The 12,357-nt window shown below is 38.0% G+C and overlaps 1 protein-coding gene across 6 annotated transcripts in view; it reads right to left on the bottom strand.

Annotated features, from left to right (window-relative positions):
• The window catches only part of EPB41L5 (erythrocyte membrane protein band 4.1 like 5), a 145,636-nt gene that overhangs the window by 99,212 nt on the left and 34,067 nt on the right, over nt 1-12,357 (bottom strand). The gene's annotated exons all lie outside the window — the stretch shown is intronic.

Raw genomic sequence — 12,357 nt, forward strand, 5'->3', positions numbered from 1 at the left:
ATCAAGCCCCACATCAGGATCCCTGGTCACTGGGGAAGCTAGTTTTTCCCTCTACCACTCCCATTTGTTTCTATCTCTGTCAAATAAAATCTTTTTTAAAAATAATAATAATTGTCTTTGACTCAGCAATTCTACATCTAGAAATAATTATGGATGGTACAGACTTACTTACAAGGAATTATGTGAAAGTTACGACAATATACATACGCAACAACAGTGAACTGGTTAAATAAGGTAGGATAGACTACCATGCAGCAACTAAAAACAAGGGAAGCAGATATTTAAGGATCTGGAAAATCATTTATAATATATTGCTGAATTTTAAAAAGCAGGGTATAAAATACTGTCTTATCAAAATATACAAATTTGTATATAAAAACATGTTTTTCTTTTGGACTGAGACGATCTACAACAAAACAGTAACAAATGTTCTCTCAGGGTGGTGCATACTGCTGTGATAATTTTTCTTCTTCGTGCTTTCCTCTATCTTCAACTTGCTCTACAATAAGCAAGTATTATTTAATATACTCATGGATTCCTTATTTTATATAAATAATATATTCATATGGTTTAATTTGGGGATGGTATCAAAAGGAATATGGTCAACAGTCCCTCTACTCCCACCAAAAGGCCACCCCCTCATATTCCCAATTTCTATCACCACATGCACCCCCTGACAAGACATTACTGGTTTCTGACTCCTTCCAGAGTTTCTTCAAACGGAGGAGGAAAAAAAAACTGTGTGTGTGTATGTACTGGTAAAGCCTAGAGAACATTAACAATGGACTGAACATCAATAGGCTAACTATAAATTTTGACAGATAAACTGAGAAATATAAAGGAAACATTAATATAAGAGAGAATACATACTATTTCAAAAACAATCTTTCTTACATAGTTATAACTTAAACTTTTCCCTGTGCAAGAACATGTGAGGGCTAGTCTTTTTAAGTTGTACCCTACTATTTTGAGAATCACATTAAACATAAAATCATCCCAGTGAGATAAAAGATCAGAGTTTTCTTCCAAGCAGGCATTTTAGTCTGCTCTTTACCTGCATATAGCAACAGCTTCTAATATCTGAACTGCCTTAAGATGAGCCAAACTCAGATAATGAGTCAAGCACATTTTAAAGTGAAATTTAGGAGCTAGGGAGTTCTGGGTGACGTTCTTCTGGAGAAGGTCTGAGTTCATGTTTGCATATTCTCAAGTCTGTTTTCTTTCATCTCCTCCACATTCCAAGCCCAGGGACTGGAAAATTCAGAGTTCAGAGACAGGCACTGAAAGGATTTTCCTTCAATCATGGTCTTTAGGAGTTGAATTTAAATTACATTAGAAGATAAAGGTGAGAGAATACAGATTCTTGGATGCTTAGTATAAAATTAATACAGTTCTCTTTCCTCATCATACCTTAAAAAGGAAACAAACTCCCCTCTTAATTTCCTAATTTTAAAGTGTGGTTGATAAACTTAGACATCAAAGGATGTGGGAAGCCACATTTCTTTCCATCCTATTGAACTGGGCATGAAAGAACAATTATTTACTTGTGTGTGTTTTAAAATATAAATTCGTAATCACAAACACACTAGACATACTAAATCAAAGAATCACCTAGGCAGCTTTCAAAACACTAACATGCACACACACCTTCATCCCAGTACATAACCGAAACAATCTGTAAACAGCCCTTCAAATAAATGCTTCCGGACTTCTAACTGCCTACACAGCTTTACTAAATAAATGCCCTACTACTTCTGCTCAAAGAGCAGAGTTTAAAACAGAGAAATGTTAATCATCTTTCAAAACAATTCCATCTGCCAAAAATATACCTCCTTTGAAGAGTAGAGGCTTATGCTCTAAATTTGTTTTAAAGAAAATTTTAAACAATTAACAAATGTTAAAAAAAAGAAAAAAAAACCTATGCTATAAAATGGAGAACCAATACAGTGCATTGCTGTATCTAACTGAAAACACTTCAATTAGTCTAGATTCATTATAAATTCTTCCTGGGTGATTATTTTCTTGGTGTTAACAGTCCTGTTATAAGACATTTCAAATGAAGACTTACATAAGCCATTAAAATAGAGTTCCCACTGTGCCGTTCTGTGTATTAATTAATATGCTTAAATTCTTAAAAGTTAAATTCATAGTGGAAATGTAGGTGAGTGAGGCAGGTTTTATATTCACTCTTCAGAGACAGAACATGTAATCTATTTTGGAAATACACTTTTTACAGTTCCTCTTATTTAACAAATATAGGTGTGCCTATGTATGTGTTACAATATGCACATATTTAACATACACGTTATTTATTTCTATATATTTTTCACTCCCCATTACTTTATTGAATTCTATCGTTTGTGTTCTTAGTTAATGTACAATCCAATCATCTGCCCACAGTCACTTTTCCAGCCTTCACAATTTCTGTAACTGTATTTGCTGGCACTTCTATTATGAAATTAAATAGCGCTGGTAATAATAGGCAAATTATCATCCTAATAGAAATGCTTCTATAATTCTTCTATTAACCCAGGGTGGTTGTTGTTATTGTTGTCATTGTTCATGAAATCAAGTATCTGTACAAAGAGAGGAGAGCCACTAAGTAATCGCCACATTTTCTACAAGTGCCACCTATACAGGCCATGCCACACATTCACTCAGCACCTAGAAATGGAAAAAAGTACACCTTCTAAAGCTTGGATAAAACTACACAGACAAAAAGAAGGTCAATTCCATACAGGCCAAAGTCCATTAGGTTTATTCAAAATATTCTGGGGCTAGAAAGAAGGGACTTGACAGGCCACTAATAAAACCACTTGTTAAGAATTCTAGACTAAGGTATTATCTGCACAGCCTCAGATAAGTAAAGGTCAGCAAGACAAACACATCTCACACATTATGCCTACAGTACCTGAAATAGTTGAATTTTAAAACTAGAACAAGAATTGCCTCTTCAGCATTCAGGGAGTTTGGATTTGCTATCAAGGGAATTGACTATTGCAGCCTCCAGTGTGCACCTACACCACATTTATTCTGTGTTAAACTAGACAGTTAGGTGTTTCCTAGCCCTCAGCTTTGGATCTAACATCTTCATCTCCTTTCCATTGACTGCTGTCTTAAATGCCATGAACTTCAACTAATCAAGTTACTTTATTTTCTTTGTAGTAAAGATTTCAGTTTCAATCTTTTTTGAATGTAGTTTCACTTAAGTATATGCGAAAGCAATAACAGCATAAATGAAGGGTTAAACTGTTTAGAATTGGCACACACATCAACTCAGATTCCACTGCTAAAGGCAAGTCACACAGGCAAACCTGGTATCAACTGAAGCAAGAAAGTACAATCCTCTTAAAAACAAAGGCAGGAAACAATGGCATGAAAAACTATATATGACAAATTAAATCAACTGATACTGAATCTTCCTTACATTCCTGAGAATAAACTCCATCTGATCGTAATGTATTACTTATACTTTTAATAGGCTGAATACTCTGTGACAATTTACTTAGGAATTTTACACAGAACAAGAGAAGTTTAAAGAATATATATAGAACCAATACAAGCTATCAAATAAATTTTTTTAAAAAGATAAAAAATGACTACTGACCTGTTAAGACTTCATTTTCTTTCTTTTCCAAGTAACAAGGAAATGCTACCTTTGTTTCCCTTTCCTGAAACATGTCAAAGTGTCTACAATCTAGGTAATTCGTTTTCTCTAAAAAGTTAATGGACCAGGGGCACCTGGGTGGATCAGGCAGTTGAGTGACTCTTGGTTCTGGCTCAGGTCCATGATCTCAGGATCATGAGATTGAGCCCAGACCCGGGCTCTATACTCAGCACAGAATCTGCTTAAATAAGATTCTCTCCCTTGCCCTCTGCCTCTCCCCCACCAAAATAAATAAAGAACAAAGCAACAACAAAAAAAGACTTGATGGACCAGTTAAAATTCTTAGCTCTAAATAGGAAAGCTTGAAAAACTTCACCAAACAGAGGTCACTAACATAGGCCAGAGGGTTAAATCTTGGCCCTGAGACTTATTTTGTTTGGCCCAGACTATATTTTAATTATTCTTTAAAAAAAATTTATTATGAAATATTCACAAGAAGTTGCAATGATAATAGTGAGAAGTCCTGTGTACCCATCCCCATCTTCCCTCAATGCTTACATCTTCCATAACTACAATACAGTATTATAAAATCAGGAAACTGAACTTGATGCAATGTTCTATATTATTTATTACAAGTTTACACTCCTGTAACTAACACCGCTATCACTATACAGAAACATTCTATTATCACACAAAAAATGTTCACATCATTCCTTTATAGCAAATGTAATATATAGTATATACACTTACCTCCTCTCTAATTTCCTTAAACCATGACAACCATTAATGTGATCTCCATAATTTTGCCTTTTCAAGAATATCATATAAATGGAATTTTACAGTATGTGACCTTTAGAAATTTTTTTTTTTACTCAGCATAATGCCCTTGAAGTCCATCCAACTTGTGAGTATCCACAGAATCAATAGATTTTTCTTTTCTAATGTTGAATAGTGTTCACAGTTGATTTAATCATCAACTACTGGTCTTTTGTTTTTTTTGCAAATTTTTTTGCTATTACAAATATAGTACAAGTAATCATACACAGGTTTTTGTGAGGAAATAAATTTTCATTTCTCTGGGATAAATGGCCATGCGTGCAAATGCAGAATCACATGGTAAATGTATTTTAGGAAGTTGCCAAATTATTTTCTATAATGGCCATACCATTTTTATATTCTCAATACCACTACATAAGAGATTCAGTTTCTCCACATCCTCAGCAGCATTTGGAGTTGTCATTATTTTTTATTTTAGCTGTTCTAACACATACCTAATGATGATGTCTCATCAAGGTCTTTTTTTTTTTTTTTAAGATTTTATTTATTTACTCATGAGAGACACAGAGAGAGAAAGAGGCAGAAACACAGGCAGAGGGAGAAGCAGGCTCCATGCAGGAAGCCTGACATGGGACTCAATCCCGGGTCTCCAGGATCATGCCCTGGACTGAAGGCAACGTTAACCACTGAGCCATCCGGGCTGCCCTCTCATCAAGGTCTTAATCTGAATTTCCCTGATATCTAGTGATGGTTAACACCTTTTCATGTGTTTATCTGCCATTTGTATATCCTTTTTGGTGAAATGACTCATGTCTTCTGTTTTCTAACTGTTGAGTTTAGGAGTTCTCTATATATGCTAGATTGAGTTCCTTGTCACATACATGGTAAGTATTTTCTCCCAGTGTGTAACTTGGCTTTTTATCATCTTAACTGAGTCTTTCTCAGAACAGAAGGTCTTAATTTTGGGTCACCAGGCTGGCATAGTCGGTTGGGTGGTTTCAGCTCAGGTCAAAATCTAGGGATCCTAGGATCCAGTCCCAGCTCAGACTCTGTGCTCAACGCTGAGTCTGCTTATCCCTCTCTCCTCCCCCAGTTCGTGCTCTAAAATAAATTTTAAATCTTTAAAAAAAAAAAAAAAAGAGGGTCTTAATCTTGTTAAAGTCCATTTTATCAATATTTTTTTAATGGATTGTGGTTTTTTTTTTTAATATTCACTTATTTATTCATAAAAGACACAGAAAGAGAGGCAGGGACATAGGCAGAGGGAGAAGCAGACTCCTTGTGGGAAGCTGATGTGGGACTCAGTCACAGGACCCCAGGATCACGACGAGCCAAAGGCAGACACTCAACCACTGAGCCACCCAGGTACCCCTGAATCGTGTTTTTTGTTGTCACATCAGTAACTTCTTCAATCCTTAGGTCCCAAAGATTTCCTGTGTATTTATCTCTAAGTTTTGTTATCTTGTAGTCTATATTTATGTTCATTATTTATTTTGAGTTAATTATTGTACTAATATAAGGTTTAAGTCAAGGCTGATTTTTTTTTTTTTTTTTTTTTGCCTGATATCCATTTGATCCAGCACCATTCATTATGAGACTATCCTTCTTCCACTGAATTACTTTGGCATTTACAAAAATAAGTTGGTCAGGGTGCCTGGGTGGCTCAGTTGGTTAAGTGTCTGCCTTCGGCTCAGATCATGATCCCAGCATCCTGGGACTGAACCTAGTGTTCTGGGACTTCCCTCAGCAAGGAGCCTGTTTCTCCCTTTCCCTCTGCAACTCCCCCTGCTTGTGCTTTCTCTCTCAAATAAATAAAATCTTAAAAAGACTAAGTTGGTCATACCTCTAAGGACCATTTTTGGGTTCCTGTCTTCTACTAATCTAAGTATCTGTGCTAATACCACAGAGTCTTGACTACAGTAATTTTAAGTTTTGACGATGGGCAGAGCGATTGCTCCCACTTTATTCCTTTTTCAAAACTGTTTTTAGATATTCAGTTCCTTGCCTTTCCATATAAATCTTTTTAAAATGTTGTCTACTGTCTATAAAAGATTTTGTTGGAATTTTGATACAAATTACATGAAACTTTTTTCTAATCCATATACGTGATCTCTCCACTTATTTAGTTCTTTTTCATCAACCAAACTACATTTTAAAATAAAAATTTTAAATGGAAGATTTAACCTACAAATCCAACCAGCTTCTCTTGAAATACCTAAAGATAAATCCAGCAATGTTATTTGGAAACAAATGACTGGAGCTAGGTAGTACCAGCCCCTTTTTAAATAGAAAAGTGATATGCTCCCCATTTCACCAAAATTCCTCTACCACTATTTATTGATCATCAACAGCCTGTTACATGTGGGCCCCAATTTATCATTATGCTGTATTGCTCTGTAACTATCTCTATTAAAAATGGGAAATGAAAACCTATCAAATATGCAGCAACATTCAGAAAAAAAAAAAAAACTATAGTTCTTCTTGGAAGTACATAACCCTATGTCTTTTAAGATGTACTCCAACTTTTTTCCCCTTCTTTTGTTTTTCTGTTTGATCCCAATAGAAATTTGATTTTAAGACTCAAAATTATTCCTCCAAAATAAATCATATATGTTTTCTAGGAAATTATTATAGTTAATTCCTCAACTATTTTGCCAAGTCTTATTGTACCAACCTAAATACACTTGGTATCAAAAGAATTCTTTCTTGTTTGGCTCAAGATATGATATTCCTTCCACACTGGCAAGTTCTATTAAACAAGAGAACTACACAAAATCATCTTTTAAAAACAATACTGGGAGTTCTGCTGTCCTAAGGCAACTCTGTACATATCCTGTTATTTTTATGACAAAAAGTAGTTCCCTAAATTCTTCATCTAGAAATAGTACCATAAAAATTTGTGCACTTGGGGGACCTGAGTGGCTCAGTGGTTGAATGTCTGCCTTTGGCTCAGGTCATGATCTCAGGGTCCTGGGATCAAGTAACACATCGGCTCCCCACCCAGAGCCTGCTTCTCCCTCTGCCTATGTCTCTGCCTCTCTGTCTCTCTCATGAGTAAATAAAATCTTTAAAAAAAAAAAAAAAAATTGCGTAGTGATGAGATTTAAACAGTTTCACCAATAGTACAGAAAAAATTATAAATTTTCAAAAACACTAATTATCATAAAGACTTTAAGAAAACACATGCAAATTAATACCATCACCAGATTCCCCTTAAGCTACAGGTTATTTCTGAAAGAAGGGTTACTAAACAAGAGTCTACAGATGAGATTCAGGAATAACTTAATTGGGGCACCTGGGTGACTCAGGACACGATCTCAAGGTCCTGGAATCAAGCCCCACATCGAACTCCATGCTCAGTGGGCAGTCTGTTTCTCCCTCTCCTTCTGATCTTCCTCCCCACTTGTGCTCTCTTTCTGTCTCAAGTAAATAAATAATTTTTTAAAATCTCATTAAGGAATGACTTAGTTATCTATGTATATACACAGAATATTATATATATGAACATTTTTCCACAGAAAGCATCCTTAGATTTTACCATTACAATTTAAGGTTTAAGATCTTCATTGAACTATATAAAAGGACACTAAATTAAGTTTAGATTTGAAAACAGAGGATAGGGTACTATTCACCAGTCAACAAAAACAAGAGCAACCATAAATCCTAGTATGCCAGAACAATACTGACTTACACTTACTATCCCAACCCTCATCCAGTAAGTACACCCTGGCTCTCTAAAGTGGCTTGGTTTAAAAATGGTCTCAAGAAATAAACAGCAAATCTGAACACATCTGTAACAAGTAAAGAGACGGACTCAATAATCAAAAACCTTCTGACCAATAAAAAAGCCCAGGAGCAAGAGAGCTCCACTGGTGAATTCTACCAAATGCTGAAAGAAAAATTCACACTAACCCTTCTTCACAAGACCTTCCAAAATATAGGAGAGAAGACTTCCCAACTCATCCTTTGAAGCCTGTACTGTTCCTACCAAACCAGACAAAAATATCACAAGAAAAAAACCTCACAAAACTATAGACCACTATTCCTTATAAATACAGACACCAAAATCTTTAACAAAATACTAACCAGAGACAAGATGGTGGAAGAGTAGGGGTTCCTCGTTTAATCTGTTCCCCCTACTAACCTAGTTAACTTTCAAACCATCCTTAACACCTATGAATTCAATCTGAGATGTAGAGAGAACAGCTGGAACACTATGGAGAGAAAAGCGATCACTTCTTACAAGGCAGGGGTGTGGAGAAAAGAAATGGAGGGGATATATCGAAAGATAAATGGGGGGTGGGGAGCCTTTGTAAACTGGCTGCAAGAAAGTGGCACAGTGCACAACCTGGATGTTTAGAAATCTGCTCCTGAGAGAGTCCTCCCTGCCTGAAGTGTTCAGTGGTAAAACGGCAGAATCCCAGGAAGGGCGGTAAAGTCTCAATATTCCTGGAGACAGAGAATAATAGGGGTCCCTAGGAGAAAGCTCAAGTTGTGCCACAGACGGCAAACGACGGTCGGATGGATGCCATCCTAGGTCCCAGTAAAGGACTGGAATGCAGCAACCTGCCTGGGGCATCTGGGAGAGGCAGGCCCGGGGTACAGTCCAGGGCCAGGCAGCAGCAGACAGAAGCGGGACATCCTCTGTTCCCTCCAGGATGTGCAGAGCCGGGGAGTGTACAAGAGGGCAAAAGCTCTCCCCGCTGCCAGGCAGCCTTCAAATCATACGAATCAGTGCCCCCACACCTGTCCCCAGGAGGATCTGGGCCAGTGCACTGAGAGACTGCAGTTTGGTACATGTGGGGAGCTGTTGGCTCTGGGCTAGAGATCTGGTCGCTGACGGTTTTTTTTTTCCTCCTTTCACCTGGGAGAGGTGTGGCCTCCAAGGAACAAAGGCCTCACAGGAAAAACAGCTTCACACTGAGCTCAACCACCGGCAAGGGGTGGGACATCTCTGCCCAGACAGAGACACCTCAGAATCAGGGCAGCAGGCCCCTCCCAGAAGAACTGCTAGAAGAACAGGGGAACAGCCAATTTATTAATCAAGTAGAACTGGAAAAATCCAGGACTAAGGGAAAAATAGTGTATAGAATGACGTTTTTTTCCCATACAATTCATTTATCTTTCAGGTTAAAAATTTCCAATAGGGATCCCTGGGTGGCACAGCAGTTTGGCGCCAGCCTTTGGCCCAGGGCGTGATCCTGGAGACCCGGGATCGAATCCCACATCGGGCTCCCTGCATGGAGCCTGCTTCTCTCTCTGCCTGTGTCTCTGCCTCTCTCTCTCTCTCTCTGTGTGACTATCATGAATTAAAAAAAAAAAATTCCAATATTCTTTCTTTTTTCCTGCCTTAACTACAATATTTTATCAGCTCTTCACTTTTAAATTTTTTCCTTTTTTTACATTCATATTTTTACATCTCATAGATACATTCTTCATTTTGGGCTTCTTTCCAACATACTCAATTTAATTTTTGTAAACATGTAAGTTAAGGGGAGCTTGGGGGGAGTTGTCTTGTTTTATAATTTTGGAATTTAGAACCCTCTAACACAGAGACCAAAATACACTCAGAGCCAAGTGGAGCGTCATGTTGGTCCACTCTGTGAGATTATATCCTCTCTTCCTTCCCATTCTGCCCTCTTTTGTCTTCTTGTTTTTATTGTTGCTGTTATTTCTCTATATAAGTTTTGCTGGTTTATATAAATTTGGAATTTAGCACCTTCTAACACAAAGAACAAAATACACTCTGAACTAAGAGGATCACCCTCTTGGTCCACTCTGAGACTGTATTCTCTCTTGCCCACCACCTCTTCCCACCCCCTCTTAAAAAAACTTTTCCTATTTTTTAAAATCTGTTTTTCACTTTTGTGGCCTTTTTTTCCTTTTTATTTTCTGGTCCCTGATCTCTTCAGAATTGTCTAGGGCATATTTTACTTAGGTCGTCGTTGATACTTTTGACTCTGCTCACTCATACAGCCATTCTGCACTGGGCAAAATCACTAGAAGAATTCACCACAAAAGAAAGAGCCAGAGGTAACACTCTCTTCCACAGATCTCATGGATATGGACTTAAGTAACATGTCAGAGATATAATTCAGGAGTACAATTATAAAAATACTGGTGGCTTTTGAATAAAGCATAGAAGACTCTAGAGATTCTCTTACTGCAGAATTGAGATCTCATCACACCAAAATTAAAAATACTTTAACTGAGATGCAGTCTAAACTGGATGCTCTAACTGCTAGGGCTAATGAGGCAGAAGAGTGATACAGAAGACAAGTTGACGGAAGGAAGGAAGCTGAGGGAAAAAAAGAAAAACAAGAGCCCATGAGGAGAAGCTCCAGGAAATAAGTGATAGTTTGAAAAAGAATAATATTCGTCTTTTTGGGATTCCAGAGGGTGTGAGAGAGAGAGAAAGAAAGAGAGAGAGAGGGAGAGAGAGAGAGGACCAGAAAGTATGTTTGAACAAATCATAGCTGAGAACTTCCCTAATCTGGGGAAAGAAATGGGAATTTATATCCAAGAGACAGAGAGACTCCCACCCCCCAAAAAACATCAAAAACAGATTAACACACCAACATATAATAGTGAAGCTTGCAAATTTCAGATCTAAAGAGAAAATCCTAAAAGCAGCTCAAGACAAGAGACTTCTAACTTCTATGGGGAGAAATATTAGATTAAGAGAGACCTCTCCACAGAGACCTGGCAGACCAGAAACAGCTGGCGTGATACATTCAGGGTACTAAATGAGAAAAACATGCAGCCAATACTTTATCCAGCAAGGCTGTTATTCAGAATAGAAGGAAGGATAAAGAGCTTCCATGATAGAAATAAAATTTAAAAATATGTGACCAGCAAACCGGCTCTGCAAGAAATATTAAGGGGGACCCTGTAAGTGAAGAGGGAGCCCAAAGAAACAGGGACTGTACAAATAATACCAGGACACTAAATTCATATCTTTCAGTAGTTACTCTGAACGTGAATGGGCTAAATGATCCAATCAAAAGACACAGGGTTATCAGAATGGATAAAAAAGCAAGACCCATCTATATGTTGTCTATAAGAGACTCATTTATTTTATTTTTTTTAATTTTTATTTATTTATGATAGTCACAGAGAGAGAGAGAGAGAGGCAGAGACATAGGCAGAGGGAGAAGCAGGCTCCATGCACTGGGAGCTCGACGTGGGATTCGATCCTGAGTCTCCAGGATCGCGCCCTGGGCCAAAGGCAAGTGCTAAACTGCTGCGCCACCCAGGGATCCCAAGACTCATTTATTTTAGACCTAAGGACATCTCCAGACTGAAAATGAGGGGGTGGAGAACAATTTCCCATTCAAATAGTCCTCAAAAGAAAGCTGGGGTAGCAATGCACATATCAGATAAGTTAGATTTTATTTATTTATTTATTTTTTGATAAGTTAGATTTTAAACCAAAGATTGTAATGAGAGATGAAGAGGGACACGATATCATACTTAAAGTTTCTATCCAACAAGACCCAACAATTATGCATATTTATCCCCCTAATGTGGGAGCAGCCAATTATATCAATTAATAATTAAAGAGATACATAGATAATAATACATTAACAGGAGACTTCAACATAGCACTCTCAGCAAAAGACATATTTTCTAAGCAGAAGATCGCCAAAGAAACAGGGGCCTTGAATGACACACTAGATCAAATGTATTTCACAGAAGGTTGATCCAAAGTGCCGGTGGGTGGTGGGGTTTGCTCCCATGGTCCCGGGTGGGAGAGATGAAGTGGAGGCAGCCCTGAAGCAGCCGGTCCCAGAGCTTGGGGCTGGCCAGAGCGCACTAGGCCCGAGCCTCAGCAGGGGGGAGGGCTTCCCGAGAACACTAGGCCACGGAAGGGTGGGCCCCGCACCCCATGTGGGTTGCAAGCAACTTGCCGAGACAGTAGAAGGGCCGCGGCAGGGACTAGGTTGTGGCCCCCTTACTCATTGGGCGCCCGG

Source organism: Canis lupus, chromosome 20 (genome assembly GCF_048164855.1).
Source record: "Canis lupus baileyi chromosome 20, mCanLup2.hap1, whole genome shotgun sequence".
NCBI classification, from domain to species: Eukaryota; Metazoa; Chordata; class Mammalia; order Carnivora; family Canidae; genus Canis; species Canis lupus.